Raw genomic sequence first — 12,562 nt, 5'->3', positions numbered from 1 at the left:
AAATGAAAAAAAAAAGAAAAAGAAAAAGAAAAAGAAAAAGAAAAAGAAAAAGAAAAAGAAAAAGAAAAAGAAAAAGAAAAAAAATATCCATGGAATCTTGGTAGCTCATAAGAGTATTTATAAAATAAAAAGTTTTCTATCAAAATACATTTTATACTGGATAAATAAATAAAACACAAGTAGATCTACACAAAATAAACTTGTCTTTGGTAGATTTCAGCATAGAGCAGTCCATAACAAGCATATTTGCACTTATTCTCTGGGGCTGCTCACCTTTCATGTTCAAAAATTTAAAAGTATAATTAATTGTGGTCTTATTATGTTGATATTTATGTCTCACTCCACATTATTTTCAGCCATGCTATGGCTACTTAAAATGCTCTCTAATGGAGGCCAGCAGACAGTATAGCTGTTATCTGGCTGGACTTCCACATGGCCAACTATGGTTCAAGTCCTGGACCTGGTGGCTTGAAATTCATGTGAGGTGCTTGTGTGTTTATGCCCATGATCCCATGAGGAGAATGAAGGGGAAGGTATTGAGGCATGGGCATTTATGCTGGGAGCTGATTTCCCACTTTTTATCTCACTTTTCCCTGTCTCTTTCTCTCCAGTGAGTGTAGGCACCCTAAGGTAAAAACCTTTTTTAAAAATTTGCTTATTGGTTTTTGGGAGCTTGGTAAGCAGCATCCGGAATATGGGAGGTGGCAGTGTCTGATGTAGTACTTAAGACAACTGTTGTGGTTGTCCACACACAGCGATGGCATTGGTCAGACATTCCATGCCCTTCTCTGACTCACCTTGGGCTACTAACGCTTCACCAAGCTGAATTTCTTTAGGGAAGACTCTGAACTGCTTCATCATCTTTAAGGTTAGGTAACTTGGGAAGTCCAGCTCTCTCCTTGGCAAACTGTTTCTTTTTTAATTGCTTCAGCCTGTTCTTGAAGTTAATGTCACTCCATTGCTTTTGACTAAAATAAATGCAGTACCCGATGAACAGGGTCTGACACACCCCAGTGGTGGCAATGGTGCTACTCTAGCCCATCATCTTGCCATACTGAGTATGGAGGTGGCACCACTCACACCCATTGCCAACTGGCCACAGAGGCACGGGGCCTTAAATATTTAAGTAGAGAAATATTTCTATTTAATTATATAAATATTGCTATTTTTCTAGAGGATTAAGTGTTTATTATAAAAAGGTTTTTTCTTCCATGAGAGAGACAGCACCTTCAAGAGAGTCTTGATGTCATGATTAATTCTCACACTCAACCAGCCTTGAACCACAGCTCCATATGCTTAGCATACACTAGTGGGTCTCCAGCCATGAACCCCAAAAATATTTCCAGGTAAGTCATACTCATGTAACATTGTGTTTGACTGTTGTATACCATTTATACCCCCAATGTGATATTTCTAAACAGCTCACAAATGGTAGTGTTTTACTATTAATTAAAGTCTTTTTATTTTTTTTTTAATTTTGACTATAGGGCATGTATTCTTACTTAAGGGACACACAGAGAGAGGGGAAATGAGAACTCACTCCCCAAAGTGGATAGCAATCCCCATTCTCAGGATTTGGGGCATGCTTGCACAGGCACCCAGTGTGTTTTACAAGCTATTGAGTCTGGAACTTAAACTGCAGAGTTAGCTACAGGGTTGTTTTAAAATAGTTTTAAATAGTGGTGTGGTGGGACCAGCAGTTAGTGTAATGGCTATGTCACTGGACTCCCATGTAGTCGACCATGGTTCACATCCCGGACCCAGTGGCTTAAAACTCATGCCAGGCAGTGTGCATGAATGCCCAAGAACCTGAGAAGAGAATGGAGGAGAAGGGATTGCATTGTGGCCATTCCTCCTGGGGGTTGATTTCTTGCTTTCTGTCTCTGTCTCTCTCTCTGTCTGGCAAGTGCACATGCTCCATCGCAAAAACCTCTTCAAAAAAATAGTGGTGTGGGAGAGAGAATGTACTCTATTAGTTTTAAAATTTTATTTACATTTTCAAATAATTATTTTTCAAATAGTTATTTGTTTAAATTTATTTATTATATTTTTTTTAATTTGGCAAGAGTGAAAGAGAGAGGGAGAGGGAGTGGGAGAGGGGGAGAGAGAGAGAGAGAGAGAGAGAGAGAGAAGGAGTGAGAGAAACCAAGTCACCAGACACCAGGTCTAGGACAAAAACCATGGTTGGCCATCTGGGAGTCCAGCACCTTAACCACCACACCACATGCTGACCAATTTTTTAAATAATTTTATACATATTGACAAAGATTTTCTGCTTGACCAAAATTTAATCAGTCTTTCTAAACTTTACCAAGGTCTGCTTGTGTACTTATCTGTAAAATAAAATAGGTGAATTTGAGCAGAATCCCCCTTAACCCTAACCTACCTCATAGTAATTTGTTATCCACTGACCTCCTGTCTCAGACACAATCTCATTGTCCCAGTCCCTGTAAATGTCTCCATGGCCTCTAATAAAATATCATTAATTATTGTGCTAAGTAGGCATATTACCTAATTTTAACACTACATTATAATTTTGGAATTATACATATTTTTTATTATATTTTTTAGAGGTTTTTGCTATAGGGCACGTGCACTCGCCAGACAGACAGAGACAGAGAGACAGAAAGTGAGAAATCACTCCCCCACAGGGGATGGCCACACTGCAATCCCTTCTCCTCCGTTCTCCTCTTGGGATCTTGGGCATGCACGCACACACTCCCAGTGTGAGTTTTAAGCCACCGGGTCTGGGACGCGAACCGCGGTTGACTACATGGGAGTCCAGTGACATAACCATTATGCTAACTGTTGGTCCTTGGAATTATACATATTTTGAAAGAGATTTTTGCTATAGAGTGGATGTGCTCACCAGAGAGAAAGGGACAGAAAGAAAGAAAATGAGCTATCACTCCCTGGGGTAATGATCATGGCACCATCCCTTCTTGATCCTCCTCTTGAGATTTTGGGCACACAAATACATGTGCCCTGTGCCAATTTCAACCTGCCAGATCCAGGAGCCAAACCACGGTGGGCCATGTGGCAGTACAACACCTAACCACTTACACCACCTACTGATCTCTGGAATTTACAATTTTGATCTGTTGCCTAAAGATGGTCTAATTTTATTACCCTTTTTGTTTATAGGTTTTTGCCTTAGGGTGGGTATGCTCCCTTGAGAAAGAGGAAGACAGGGACTGTGAGAAAGTGAGAAATCACCCAGCAAAGGAGATGGACACACTGAAATCTCTTCTCTTCCATTCTCCTCCATGCGTCTTGTACACATGCAGATGCATCCAGTGTGACCCGTTTTCCTCCATTCCCCCTCAGGATTTTGAGCACACACTCACACATGCATTGGGTATGATTTTCAAACCAGTAGGTCCAGGACTCAAACCATTTGACCATGTGGGAATCTAGTGCCTTAATCAGCATGGCACCTTCTGGTAGCTTTTTTTAAAAAATGTTTTTCTCATAAGGCACATGCACTCACCAGAGAGAAAAAGTAGCACTGAAAGAAAAGGTACAAAATAACTCCCCCAGGGGAATGGCAATACTGCAATTCTTTCTCCTTGCTTCTTTCCTATGGATTTTAGACATACACACACACATGCCTGGCATGAGTTTCATGCCACTGGGTCCAGGATTCAAATGTGGTCAACCATGTGGGAGTCCACTGAATAAACATTATGCCACCTGCTGGCCCTGTACTGCTTTTATATTATCTCAAGAAAAAAAAAAGACAAGTGATGATAAAGTTATTTATAACAAAAATGATTCTGTCCAAAAAGTAAATAAAAATAGATTCAAGGAACTGCACAATTGTTGACATATTGGTAAGTAATATATTATGTAAAAAGTTAATATTCAAAACAAATAAAAACTTAATATTCAGAAAATAAATAACTGATAAGGAGAAGTACAAAGGAATCAGATATTTTTCAGCAGAAAGCATAGAGATGGCCAATAGATAAATGAATAAACACTCAGCATAATTAATCATTAGGAAAATACAAATGAAAACCATTGAGAAATATCACATCACACCTCTTTTTCTTAAAAAATAATTTTATTTATTTTATCTATTTGTTGTTACTATTTTCTAGTTTGACCAGAGAGAGAGACAAGGAAAATGAGAAAGCAAGTCACCAGTTCCAGGACTCAGACCATAGTCAGTCATGTGGGAGTCTAGCACCTCAACAACCACACCACCTGTCAGCTTCCACTTCACACCTCTTATGATAGTTATTCTTAAAAAAAATTACAATTCAATAAATACAGGGAGAAAAGGGAACCAGTGAACATTGTTTGTTAAAGTATAAATTGATTAAACACAATGGAAAATAATTTTCTAAGGTTTTTCAGAAAATTAAAAATAGGACTACAATGTGTCTTAACAATTACATATTTGATTATGTATGAAAAATATGAAGTTAATTTCTCAAAAATATATTTATGCTTCCACGTTCATTGCAAATTTATTCATACTAATCAAGTTATGACATTAATATAACTATCACAGACAAATGGATAAAAAACATGTTATAGGGACCAGCAGGTAGTGTGGTGTTTGAGGGACTAGTCCCACATGGGTGACCACAGTTCAAATCCCAGACCTGTCAGCTTGCTTGCTCACTTCCCCTCTTTCTATCTGTTTCTCTCTGGTGTGTACAAGTGTCCATAGAAAAATACATAATAATAACAATAATGAATTAAATTAAATTAACATTTAAAAAAAACTTTTTATATATGTATACAATATTATCCAGCCACTATAAAAGAATTCTGCCTACCAGCTTTATAGCCTAATGTTTAAAAGATAAGGGTTCCACATGACTGAACATGCTATGAATCCCACTTTTGGTGGCTTAAGAAACACACTAAGTATGTGGGTGTGCATTACCAAAATACTGACAGAATGGAGAAATGGAGAGTTAATTGAAGCATAATGAAACTCCATTGGGAAGTTATTCTCTCTTCCCCAGTCTCTGGAGATCTCATGTACCTTAAAAGTAACAAAACGTATTTTGTTATTTTGACAAGAGGAATGAACTTGGAGGACATTATGCTGATTGAAATAATTCAGGTACACAAAGACATATACCTCATCATCTCACTTGTAAGTAGAGTATTAAAAACTGAAATTCATAGAAGCAGAGAGTATGACAGCTACTACAGATGGAGGGTAGCCAGCTTTTAAAATTGTTGGTCAAGGGGCCAGCAGATTGTGTGGTGGTTAAGGGTGTTGGACTTTCACATCATCAACTATGATTTAAGTCTTGGATCCGATCGTTTGCTTTCTCACTTTCTCTCTTGCAAGAGTGTGTGTACCCTATAGCAAATTAAAAAATAATAATAATAACAATAAATACAACTAAAATGAATCTTTAAAAAAATGTTAGTCGAGAAAGCAGCTAATGGTGTACTGGTTACGTTGCTGGGCTCCTAGGTAGTTGACTGCAGTTTGAGTTTCACACTCACCAGCTTAAAACTTATGCAAGGAATGTGTATGTGTTTGCCCAAATCCCAAGAGTAGAATGGAGGAGAAGAGATTGCAGTGTGGCCATCTCCCTAAGAGGTGATTTCTTTATTTCTGTCTCTCTGTCTCTCCAGTAAGCACATGTGCTCTATAGCAAAAATCTCTCTAAAAATAAATTTAATTAAAATTAAAATGTTGGTCAAAGAAACCTATAATATTTCAGTTAAACAAGAGGAATATGCTCAAAGGTTCTAGTGAACATCATGACAATGCAATTAGTTATTTTATATTGTATACCTCAAAAATTTTCTGAGAGTAGATATTGTATTCTCGGCCCAGAAACAAAGTGTAAGGTAACACATATGTTATTTTTAGACAATTATTTTATTTATTATTATTATTTATTAATTTTGATCAGATTGAGAAGTGGAAAGTAAGAAAATAAGCTGCCAAGTCTAGAACTTGAACTGCAGTCAGCCATATGGGAGTACAACTTAACCTCCACACCACCTGCTGACCCTAGTAATACATGCTAAATGGTTCAATTTAATCATCCCTTAAAGTTTACATCAGTTAAAATATCTTTCTGCATGTAATCTACTGATAAATTTTTTTAAAAAATCAAAACTAAATAAATAAACAAGTCATGAACATTTTCAATTATATTGTCTATAAAGACTGGTAAGAGAAAAAAATATGATAAGAGATAAATATTGGTCAAGGACAGAGTTCTTTTTAGTTATTACATATTAAATCATGTAATGAGTACTTTATACCTGATCTATCAGTAGACAGAGCAGAGGATATTATTCTTAGGGTTATGTGGATTGATTTTGTGGAAGGTTGGACTTTAAGAATAATCTAATAATCTCTGGAAAGTATCCTACTTCTTTGTAAATCATAAGACTCATTTGTGCCATGATAGTGCTGCAGATCTGAGAGTGATATTGGACATAGCAATGAAATGCCTTTTGTACACTGGTGAAGAAGTCATCGATGGCAGACATTATTCCTTCACCTTCTTGCTAGGAATTCAGAATTAGAGGAATAGAGAATTAGGATTTTGTGGATGTTTTTATTTTTATTTTATTTAGAGAGATATTTTTTGCTATAGGGAAAATGAGATTGCTGAAGAGACAGATAGAAAAAGTGAGAAATCCCTCCTTACAGGAGATGGCCACACTGCAATCCCTTCTGCTCCATTTTCCTCCATTCCAGGATTTTTGGAATACATGGACAAGTGCCTAGCATGAGTTTTAAGATCCAGTGTCCAGGACTCAAAATATTGTCAGCCATGTGGGAAACCATTGTATTAACTACTGTGCCACCTACTAGTCCAACTTTTGTATATTTTAACACCATTTTAAAAAATCTAACTTAAAAGAGCAGTTGTGTCATACAAGCACTTTGACTTCTCTTAGTCACACAATTACAAAGCTTGTTGCCTTAGGATTGGCTGGTCTCCAAGTCCTTACCCAGTCATTATGAAATCATACAGTATGGGGGAGAAAAACAGTGTAAAATATATTTTTCCCAAATTATTTTCACCAAAGTGGAGGGTGACAGGTGCAGAGCCCCAGGCCAGAGAGATCCCCAGATCCCCTGGATAGGACTTAAGCGAAACAGTAATAAGACAGGGAAACCAGAGCTGCTTAGATAAAGCACAAGGCTCAGTACCATGGCTCTTGTAGAAATGCTTTGTAAAATTTTTCTAGTTATGTACCTGTCTGTCACGACAATCTGGAAGACATTTTATACAGGTTGATGGCAAAGCATGGAAGTGAGAATCCTCTGTGCCCTCCACAACAAAGGGCTCTCCCAACAGAGGGCTGAGCCTGCAGACACCATCCAGTTCCATCTCCTCCTCAGCTCCCACACATAGGGCTTTTTATCTGTGTTGGGGCATCTCAGACATGTTATTACCTTTGATTAGTGTCTTGCTACTTCTGCAGCCTTTACAAACGGCATGTGAGATTACACATTTTAGCTGTCGTAGATACTGGAAGCCAAGTGTCTACAAGAATGGAGACCTGGAACTGGGTGGGTTCTTTCCTCTTTATACCGTGGAAGAGAACGAAACTGTAAGCCAGCTACATTTTTTGATGAGGCCACCTCGAGTAGTGACAAGGCCTCAGTAAGTTGTTGGTTATATGTATGTATAAATATGTTTATACCTGTGTAACCATGTAGTTGGATATTTGTGTGTGTGTGTGTGTGTGTGTGTGTGATTAATTCCATTGAGAATAATGAAGTGTGCACAGAAAAGAGAAGAGCACTGTTGTGAACTTGGGGTGCCCTGTTATCCTTTTATTGTCTTAATTCTCATATTTAGTGTTTCCCATTTTTTTTTCAAGACAAAACAGAGAAAAAATATAGCTTCTTCTCCACTCCATCAACATTATCTTCATATTCAGTCTTTAAGAGACTCAGAATAAGATTGTTGGTACGTTAACACTTTTGTCACCAAAACCCACATAGTGAGGCCTCCATGCATATTGTGACACTGGGCACCTGACATGAAATTAATGTCAGAATCAAGGTGCTGACTCTGGGTGCTCACAGCTGACTAGGAAATGGTAGAAGTGTGCTTTGTAGAAAAGCCATGGGTATCTAAAGGCTGCCACCATATATAAACCAGTGATGATAGGCACACCTCATTCTCTTCTCTATTCTCCTCTCAGGATTTTGGGCATGCATGCACATGTTCCTGTCATAATTTTCAAACTTCCAGGCTTGAGGTATGTACCATAGTCAGTCATGTGGGGATCCAGTGCCTTAACCACCATGCCACCTCCTGATTCCTCCATGATATCTTTTATAGCATAATTAAGAAAGCTTCCTTTAAAGTCATAAAATATACATGAGAAATGTGGCCATGACATTTTGCATTCATCATACCACAGAAAGCAAAACCATAGTAACTGCTTTACGGTCATCTCCTATCTACCTAGAGTGCAGTCTAATGCCTAACTCAGCATAGACCTTAAGGCAGCTGATTCCCATATGGCTGAATACATGGTTTGAGTCCTGAATAGAGTTGTTTGAAAAACATGAGAGGTGGGGCTATTCCTGCATGTCCAATAATCCCAAGAGCAGAATGGAAGAGAAGGAATCGTGGCATGACCTTCTCCCCAGAGGACGAATTCTCTATTTCTCTCTCTCTCTCTCTGTTTCTCTGTTTCACCCTAGTGAGTGCACACACGCTACAGTAAAATAAATAAATAAAAAAATAACAATAAAACATAAGAACAAATTCCAAAAATATAGAGTTCTGATTGCATAAAAGTTTTAGTCTAACATGCTTCATTTACAAATCCGTGGACCAGTAGATGGTGGAGCAGTTAAGTCTTTGAACTCCCACTTGGCTGATTGCAGTTTGACTCCTGAACTTGGTAGCTTCTAAATTATGCTGGGCACATGTGAGTGTGGCCCCAAAATTCCAAAAGGAAAATGGAAAAGAAGGAATTACAGCATGGCCATACATTCTTGGGGGATGATTTCTCACTTTTCCTCTTACTGTGTTTCTCTCTCTAAGGTACACACAATAAGACAACAACATTTCAAAAAAGAAAAGATAAAACACTTTGTTAAGGTTGAGATTTAAGATATTATCACCAGAATAATTACACAGAGAATAAAGAAACAATTAAAGACAATATATAACCCTAATTTAATAACCAAAAAATGAGCTTTTTTAAAATATTCAAAACACACTTTGAGCAAATATTTTTTTTATTTTTTTTATTTATTAATTGACTTTACACCATAAAGAGAGAGGATTTCCAAGGCGAAAATGAACAGTTATGAAGGTCAATTAACTACAACAAAAATGTTTTTACAAATTTGTAAAAAGACTGGATGTTGCCACTAATTGACTAGAAGATGTGAACTAAATGTTTAATTTTGAACAAAAACATAATTAACATTTTTTCTGAGTTAACATAATAGTGTATAAAATATAGAAAATGCTACCTAAAAGTACCTAAAATGTGAAAAATGGTTGAAAAACTGGCAACCTAGATACTATTTATACTTTCTTTTTCTTTAGAGAATTATTTATTTAATTTTATTTATCATTATTATTATTCGTTTTTCATTTGCAACAGGCATGTGTTCTTACCAAAGAGACAAAGAGGAATGGGGAGAAAGTGAGAAATCAACCCACCAGATCTGGAACTTGAACTGTGGTAAGCCATGTGTGAATCCAGCAGCTTAAACACCATGCTACCTTATTGCCCTGCCAGCTACTACTTGAATGTTCCATAACATAGGGGAAATAAGAAATGCTTTAATCATAGTTTCTAGAGACTAAAGAGACACAAGGTAACATGTGGGACATACCCAATTCTAGAAGGGTTATGAATGTTAAGTGTATGCATGGTGAATGTTAACATGTGGGACATACCCAATTCTAGAAGGGTTATGAATGTTAAGTGTATGCATGGTGAATGTAACTCATAACTGAGTACTATTCATTCTAATACTGCCAAAAGACAATGGCACTAATGTTCTCATCACAGAAAATGTAAAATATTTCAGGTGATAAATGTGGTAATGGCCTTAGTTCAATTGATCCATGTTATATTTAAAAATCCTAGAACTTCTTTGTATTTTATAAATATACATATCTGTAATTTTCTACTTATAGATTTTTAATGTATGAATATAGTGAATGCATGCACTTTTTAGTCATATTCTTAAAGAAATTTTTTATCTTCTCTTCCTTTAAAATCACCTCTGTTCAGACAATAATGTCGGCATCCAGCTGAATAACACCTCATCTCACTCACAAGGCCTTCAAAGCCTCTCTTCATTATTTGGACATGGTTTGCTTAAGCAGAGGGGAAAAAAAATTAAGGTTTTCTGGAGCCCTGGGAGCATTATTCACACTAGCTTTGTGTACCAGTGCAGGAGAATCTCTAAACGGGAACCTGAGCCTATAACTTTATGTCTTGTGGCTTGATTGAAGAATTACCCAGAATCACAAGACTTGACTGTATTTCCTAATGCTGTCCCCTCTCTTTAGGTACCAATGGAAGAACTACCAATTTGTATTGGCCTTTCACTTTGCCATTGAGCAGATCAATAAGAATCCCCATTTGCACCAACCTCTCCCTCGGTTATAATTTCTACAATTCATATCCCAGTGACAAAAGAACTTTAGAAAGTGCTCTAAATTAGGTCTCTGGAGGGAATCAATACCTGCCAAACTACAAATGCCAGACACAGAAACAACCTGTTGCTATCATTGCAAGAAACATGCAAACATTTTCAGCCCAAGTTGGAACCCTATTGGAGCTCTACAAAAGCCCACAGTTGTGTTCTCAGGTTAAGGAATGAGAACTGGATAGCTCCTAATGCAGTTCTCTCACATCTGAGCAAATAAAATGTGGAAACTGGGTTTACAGTACAAGGATGAAAAAGAAAAATAGCACTGGTAGGTCAGCTGGTGATATGGTGATTAATGTCCTGGATATCATTTGGATGACCATGGCTCAAGTCTTGATCCTGGTATCCTGAAGAATACACTGGGCATATGTGCTTGCATGCCTAAAATCCCAACATAGAAGGGATATTCACATGACCATCCCTATGAGGTGTGATTTCTCATTATCCCTCTATCTCTCTGTGGCAAGCACACATGATTTCATTTGCCCTCTGACAAATTAAAAATAAAAAAATAGTAAAATGTGTTAAGTTCCACCCATATTTCTTTCCATAGCCATGACATCCAACCCTCACTGATGGGAATATTGATAGTTCTCTTAAAGATGCCTCCTAAAATGTACACAGAACATAGAGAACCACTCTATCTTAGGACAGGACATTAGGGGGCATTCAGAGGACAATTAGACACAAAATTTTAAAAACTTTTCTATTCATTATCACTTTGGACAAAGAAATAATATTCCAGCACTGAAGATCCTCTAAACTCACTATGGCTCAGTTCCCCCAGCTGAGGTTTACCAGCTCTCTCTGCCCTTCCTCACATCCATACAGGTGGGTCCCTTGGATGAACTTCCATTACTCTCAACATGACAACTCTTCACCTCAGAGGTTCTTCCAGGGAAATTATCTTATGAAAGTTTCAGGAGACTTTACTGGTAAACACAGCATTATAATTATGTTGTTGAAAAAAATTATTTTAAAAATATCATAGAGGCTATGTGATTGTGTTTTAAATACAATATAGTTTATGCTGTATTGATAAGATATAGTATGAAAACTCAATACAGTATTTTGTTTCTCAGAGTTTATATTTTAAAACTTGACATCTAGGGAAGGAAGCCTCTGATCCACATTGTCACATGGGCCCAATGTGGCAGAATCACCATTATCTTGTTGCACCATCTTTATAAACTTTATGCATACCTTAGTTCCCATTGTGGACAAAAAAGAATGTATTGAACCTTATGGTTTTTTGTCCATGCTTTGAGGCTTTGGTCTGGAAGTGATATTGTTATCTGTACTAGTCACGTATACTTTTTTTAAAAAAGGTATTGAAAACAGTCAATGGTCATATTGAGAGAATAGAATCATATCCACAGCTTGCAATCTCTTCACTCAATATTCCATTCTATTGTCTAAACAAGTATACAATAATCTTCTCCGTGTTTATGTAAAAAAAAAAAATTAAAAATTACACCAAAGTCCAAATCAGATTATTTTAATTTTTTTCTAATTCCCAAACTCTGTATTTTTTCAAATAAAAATCACACATTTCTTAGAGACAATATAAACAAGAGTTACAAACAAAAAGTTGCCCTGGCATAATCATTCACAGATTCATTAAGTATACACATATGGTTACAAGTGTGCTTGCAAAAGTTCATTGGAAATATACACGAGGTTCTAAACATGTACACCAGGTAGTGCTACAATTCTGTATTCAAGCTAGGAAAACTGACAGTTTGTTAAATTCACTTACAAGTAGACAAAATGTAAAATACAGTTCATCTTTCTTTAAAAAAAGGAAGGGCAATCCCCACTTTCCAAGGTGAAGGGCTCTGATTATAAGAATAACTAGGGCTGGGACCAGCAGGTGGCATGGTGGTTAAGGTGCTGGACACTCCCACATGGCCAACC

The 12,562-nt window shown here is 37.0% G+C and overlaps 2 pseudogenes; one reads left to right on the top strand and one right to left on the bottom strand.

Moving 5' to 3' along the window:
- Window positions 1-336: 336 nt before the first annotated feature.
- Window positions 337-1,045, bottom strand: LOC102502761 (mitochondrial import receptor subunit TOM20 homolog; annotated as a pseudogene).
- Window positions 1,046-1,323: 278 nt separating this feature from the next.
- The window catches only part of LOC102503185 (vomeronasal type-2 receptor 116-like), a 37,643-nt pseudogene continuing 26,404 nt past the window's right edge, over window positions 1,324-12,562 (top strand).

Source organism: Tupaia chinensis, unplaced genomic scaffold, assembly GCF_000334495.1.
Source record: "Tupaia chinensis unplaced genomic scaffold, TupChi_1.0 Scaffold000142_1, whole genome shotgun sequence".
Classification (NCBI taxonomy): Eukaryota; Metazoa; Chordata; class Mammalia; order Scandentia; family Tupaiidae; genus Tupaia; species Tupaia belangeri.
This window is presented reverse-complemented; position numbering and strand designations above follow the sequence as displayed.